Raw genomic sequence first — 6,000 nt, forward strand, 5'->3', positions numbered from 1 at the left:
TCAGAGTTGTATATGTGTATATTGTAAAAATATCTTAAAGTGTGACTAGTGACGCTATAGTTTATATACTTGCGCGGAAGCAATCCTTAAAAAATCATTTGATATGTACATGCACAATTTTCTTAGCAAGGGTGGGATAATTCACTCTCTTATGAATGAAAAATGATTGACCCCCATTTGCAAAAAAACTGAGACCATTGTATGCGTTTCATATTAAACAAAAATTAATAAATACAATGACAATGCCTTTTCAAATAATACTGATATCAGGACATCTTTTAAATATCATTTATTATTATCGAATATTTTTTTCAATATATTTATTTTACCAACTGTCCAACTGATTGCAGTTGTTCGTCACATTTCTTAAAACACGTAAAATAACAATCATTCTAGTAACAACGTGTGGTACATTGATTTAAAGATATGTGGTATCAAAGGTCAAAATATTTTCCAAGCATTAATCGTGTAAGTAAACATTCAATTGTTTACAACCATTTGGTCCTGTCTTTTAACGTAACAGGTAAAAAGGGTTTTACCTTTTTTTTATTGAATTTATTTTTTATAAATATATTGCAGAAACTCTAATTTAAGAACTGCACATTGACAATTGATTTTTACCGCTCCCCAAATCTAGCCAGTTAAATATTTGACAGACTTGAAATAAAATCGTAAACTGAAGCTTTATCAAAGGTCTTGAGCTTCCATTTGCCATTTTTTAAATCAATCTTTTTATGCAGATTATCAAGCTGAAAGTTTGTGAAGAAAAAAACGGTTAGCAAAAATGTCCGCTCATTGACAGGTTCAACTGAAATAACTAGCGATTAATCGTTCCAGCGCACCTCTAGAAAATATATCATGATGCACTATACTAATATTCTACATTTATTGTATTTCGTGACAATAGACCATTTCCATATTTCGTATTTTTGTACATGGAAACAGACTTGTAGTTTAATTTTTTTCATTCTTTTATATCACTCCCATGCCTTGGTTCCAAAAGAGCTTTTATTCCTCCATAAAAGGAAACATGGACGCATACCTAATGTTTAAAAAATTTAAAACAAAGTTTCAAAATAAAATAATCACTTTTCAAATGCTATTTGTTAGATATGTTAAATTGGATTTATTCAGACTGAACTTCTTTGATTTTTTTTCCTTTAAAAGTCTATATAAAAGATGAAAATGCATCACAAAGATTACTTTATCATATTAATATAATATTATTTATTTCATTGTAGTCTTTCTTAAGTTCTCTTAAACTTGAAACTAATATTTCAATGATTTTAAAAACAAAATGCAGTCAATGGTTACCTCACACGGACAAATTAAAAGAATAACTTAATTAAAGAAACTTCTATTGAAATATTCCTTTTGATTCAACTTATGTTGCGTTACATTATGTAACTAACTTGTTCGAAATTCAACTGAACATTGTCAATTTTCCAAAGTTGTTTTTTTCTACAATATTAGTTAGAGCCTTTCATCTGAAGCAGAGGGAATTTCAAATTAACCATATGGTTAGAAATAACTTTTCCTTGTTTTGATGATGTGCTTTCCTACTCCTTTCTTGCTGTAAGTAAGGCGAAACTTAGACTATAGGCCTCGTAGAAAGTGATGTATTCTGAAAAATAAGAACTCAATCATTCGTTAACGGGGATATGCGGGCATCTTTTACATTTGAAGATAAGAATGTAAACATTTCTTGAACTGGCTTGTTTCTGCCCAAAACTGACCAAAACTGTTGCCAAAAGATATAAAGGCACTGAATATAATATTCTACATGTTGTTTTGTATGCAAATTATGCGTCAAAGAACAGGCCAATACCTTTTTAATCACTTAAGACAGCTGTCGAACTAAGCAGATATTTAATTGATTTAAAGAAAATATAAACATATATTTTTCAATAAAAATATAGCTCTAATATACCTTCATAGCCACAGACAAAAATATCTCTTGCAATGGTTTTTGAGATTCATTTTAAGAATAGGATACCCTCATTTGAGAGAAAGTCTTAACTTAAATAAGCAAGCAAGCTTTGATCAACAAATGGTTGTAGAGTGAACGCTATTGGCTTCTTTTCATATTTTTTCATATTTTTTAATCTAAAATTTTAGTCTAACAACATGCAGTTAAAAGGAATTTGAAAATGCACTGCTCTCCCTTTGGTTGCGTAATTTGCATACAAAATAACATGTGGAAAGTCTTTATTGCTTTTGTATCTTTTGACAACAGTTTTAGCAAGTTTTGGACAAAAACTAACCAGTTTAGAAAATGTTGACATTTTTCTTCTCAAATGTAAAAGATGGCCGCACATCCCCGTGAACAATTATCAATATTTACATTAGCAAATATGTTTCCTTACATTAATTTATGGAGTACATGTTTTATATTCATTTTATTTTCATTTAACATTGATTGTAGCACGCGCTTATGGCTTGACGGTAGCATTATTTTTACAATAAAGCTACATCCGGTAAGGATATGTAAATATACAATAAAATATGTTCAAACCAAACCATATGTAAACCTCAACATTATAGAATAACTTACCGTTAATGTAACTATTTATTATAGGTGTTTTAATACACGTTGCTACTTTATAATTTGATTATTGTTAAATCAATTTTGAAGACATGTTTACATATTCAACAAGTTGATTTCCTATTTTTTTCACTGTAACTTTTCGATTTCATCAAGTAAGTTTGGAAAGGCTTTTCGGTGAAACATAGGAGGTAATGTTGGTCTTAGGCGAACACTGTTCATAATGTCATGAATTGGACGACACGAGACATCTTTACTACTATATTGCAATAATAGACTCGAATTTTGAGAGAGATCGGAAGAGTTCTGTCCTTTTTTAATATATTTTAAACATCATTGGAACTTGAAGATTGCCAATATGTTTTTATCTTTCTCCAACAAACTTCGCTAAATAATAATCAATGAAAATTCCTTTGAAAAATCCGGAAATCATCTGGATTTTTTAGATTTTATAATCATGCGCATTCTATTACATATCGTCTTTCGGCTCTACGAGGGTATCATGTAGCATTATCTCCGAGTGCAGCGAGGCGTTACTCAATTCAAAGAAGTTAAAAATGACCTGTGTGACGTAAACACACCTGTGGTCAGTGGTATATAAAGCACAGCTCCACGTGCCGAAATCATTCTTTTTCTCTGAGCGGCGTGTGTTTATACCTGTACAACAGGTAAAAATCGTATAGCGATGTGTATTAAAACTTAAAACGTTGTTCAAGTTTCTTGTCTTGTTTCTGCTGTAAAACAGCTACCTTACTTTCATCTACGTAACGTTATACTGGTAAGGCAAGTTAATACAAAGTTGTGTACTTTACCGAATTGACGGAAAATCAGGAGGATGTCCTGTCATTCATGGGAAGCGACCATGAGAATTACTCAGATATAGATGAATTGTTTGGCGATAAACCCCGGACACGAAGTGTTACGGAGGACACAATAACTAATGCAACAAATAAAAGAAACGCAAAGCGCAGACCTTATCTTCAGCGAGTGCAAGTGCACTGCCACCACGGGTGACAAAACAATCTAAAAAATCAAAAACTCAGTCTGAAAGTGTTCAAGAATTTAATGTTGACGAGCTCAAAAATCAATTAGGGATAGATAAAATCTTACAATCTATTTCCTCCCTCACTGACACTGTAAAACAGTTGGGTAGTTTCAATAGTATGGCACGTAATGCGTGCAATGTAAATGACATGCAGTCCACCGAAACTACGGTGCGCACTTCGGGTAATAATTCTCCCGGTAATTTCACACAAAATGTACCTAATAGACCGCTAAGAAATTTGGTAAAAATACCTGATTATGATTCACGACAGACTCTTGATGAAACCCCTGATGATTTTGACTTTGATTTATCTTATTTGAATGATCAAATTTCTCCTTCTATTGAAGGTGTTGACCCTCAAAAAAATTTTAAGGGGTTTTTGAATGATGAATCAATCCAGATAACAATTGATAACAATGATTTGGATATCCTACAATTAAATGCAAATGAAAGAACTGATCCAAAAGTAAACGAAGCACTTGGAAAAGCTGTAAATGCAGCCATCTCTATTAAATGTAGCAAAGAAAGCATGGTTGATTGAGAGAAATAATATAACAGACCAGAAAACTGTAATTTATTGATAGTTCCCCGGATCAATAAAGAAATGTGGGATGCCGTGAACAAGCAGGCCCATTCAGATGATCTCACTTTGCAAGTAATACAAAACTCTTTAGCTACGGGTATGATACCTTTAGTACAGATGGCTGATATGCCTGTAAATAAAAAAGAACTTGAGCCCCAGATTTGTAAAACGATGTTGGCTGATTCAATAAGTATGCTTGGCAATGTTTTCTACAATGTCTCTATGAAAAGAAGAAATGAAATATAAAACGTTTTGAATTTTCGGTATGCAAAATTGCTTCTTCTAAAATCCCGGTTCCTGATCACTTGTTTGGAGACAATTGTGTTTCCAAACTTAAAGAAATGGGTGATATAACTAAGCAACAAATTGGAATGAAATCGAACTATGATGCAAAATTTAAAAATTCAACTCAAGCAAAAAACTACATGTCAAACTAAGGGTATCAACCCATCCAATACCCATACAGAGGCAAAAACCGCCAGTATTCATCATACCCTTCCCAGAGAGGCAGAGGCCAAAGGGGACAATTCCAGTACAGACATGAAAAAGCAATACTGTTACAACAAGTAAAGGTGAGAAAACTGAATAAACCTTACTGGAAAAAATTTACAAAAGACGAATGGATATTAAATATAATTGAACCAGGTTATAAAATAGAACTTTTTCAACAACCTCTTCAAACATTCTTTCCGAAACAAATTCAATTAATGCAGTAGAATCTGAAATGGTATCAAAAGAAGTAAAACAGTTGGTTGATAAAGGTGCAATTGAAGAAGTAAAAAATATTTCGGATGCTTTCATTTCAAATATTTTCCTTGTACCGAAAAAAGATGGTAATCTTAGGCCAATCATAAACCTGAAATATTTGTTGAACATTATCATTTCAAACAGGAAAATTTGACATATGCTTTAGAATTGATTCAGAAAAATGATTATCTTACTTCAGTTGAATTAAAGGATGCATATTTTAGTGTCAGTGTTCACACAGACTACAAGAAATTTTTAAGTTTTTCTTGGAATGAAAAATTTTACAGATTTGTAGTACTTCCTTTCGGATTAACATCATGCCAGATAATATTTACAAAGATATTGAAACCTGTTTATGCATTTTTTATGGAAAATGGCGTAAGATGTTGTTATTATATTGATGATTCCCTGATCATGAATCAAACATTTTCTACATGTCAAGAACGAACAAATATAGTTATGTCAGAATTAAACAATCTTGGCTTCACAATAAATGATAAAAAATCTATAACCATTCCTTCACAGAGAATTGTTTTCTTTGGAGTTATAATTGATTCAGTTGAATTCAAAGTTTATTTGACAGATGAAAAAGTTGAAAAGATTTTAAGACAAAGTCAATTAATTTTGTCTAATCCAAGAATTCAAATCCGGCAATTGGCCTCATTGATAGGTTTATTGGTTCATGCTTGTAATGCAGTTTTCGAAGGACTTTTGCATGACAGGACTTTAGAAAGAGATATTGATCAAAATGTAAAATTGAATTGTGATGATTATAATTCTTTCATGAATTGTTCTGTTGAAAGTATTAATGAGATAAAATGGTGGTGTAGAAATATACAATCTCTAAATGGAAAAGATATTAGATCAAGACCAATTGATTTTGGGGTTGAAACTGATGCATCCTTGCAAGGTTGGGGTGCTAGATTTGAAAACAAATTGACAGGAGGTAGATGGACATATTCGGAATCATCATATCATATCAATATTTTAGAATTAATGGCCGTGTACTTTGCACTAAAATCATTTTTTAAAGAATACAGTTCAATACATATTTGTTTCAAAACGGACAATACAACTGTC

The sequence above is a fragment of the Magallana gigas genome, chromosome 9 (assembly GCF_963853765.1).
Source record: "Magallana gigas chromosome 9, xbMagGiga1.1, whole genome shotgun sequence".
Taxonomy (NCBI): domain Eukaryota; kingdom Metazoa; phylum Mollusca; class Bivalvia; order Ostreida; family Ostreidae; genus Magallana; species Magallana gigas.